Genomic DNA, 305 nt, shown 5'->3' with positions numbered 1-305 from the left:
GTATTTATACCCTCCCGAGCAAACAATCGATTCATACTGTGTAGGTATAGATACAAGAGCGGATTAAAGTGATTTTTTATTTCATAAAAATGTTTCTATCACTACTACCAAACAAACGTGCAATTCTCGATTTTACTGACAACTGCAATACATACCGAAAATCGTTCTTCTTCGAAACTTTGAAGATTACGTGGAGCCGTTGTGGGATCGTATGGTGCAGGTCTATTTAACAGAACGATAAACGTACTTCCGTTTGAATTACACATACCTGGATATCAATTTTGTGGACCTGGTACTCATCTCGC

This window comes from Trachymyrmex cornetzi, unplaced genomic scaffold (genome assembly GCF_001594075.2).
Source record: "Trachymyrmex cornetzi isolate Tcor2-1 unplaced genomic scaffold, Tcor1.1 scaffold31, whole genome shotgun sequence".
NCBI lineage: Eukaryota > Metazoa > Arthropoda > Insecta > Hymenoptera > Formicidae > Trachymyrmex > Trachymyrmex cornetzi.
This window is presented reverse-complemented; position numbering follows the sequence as displayed.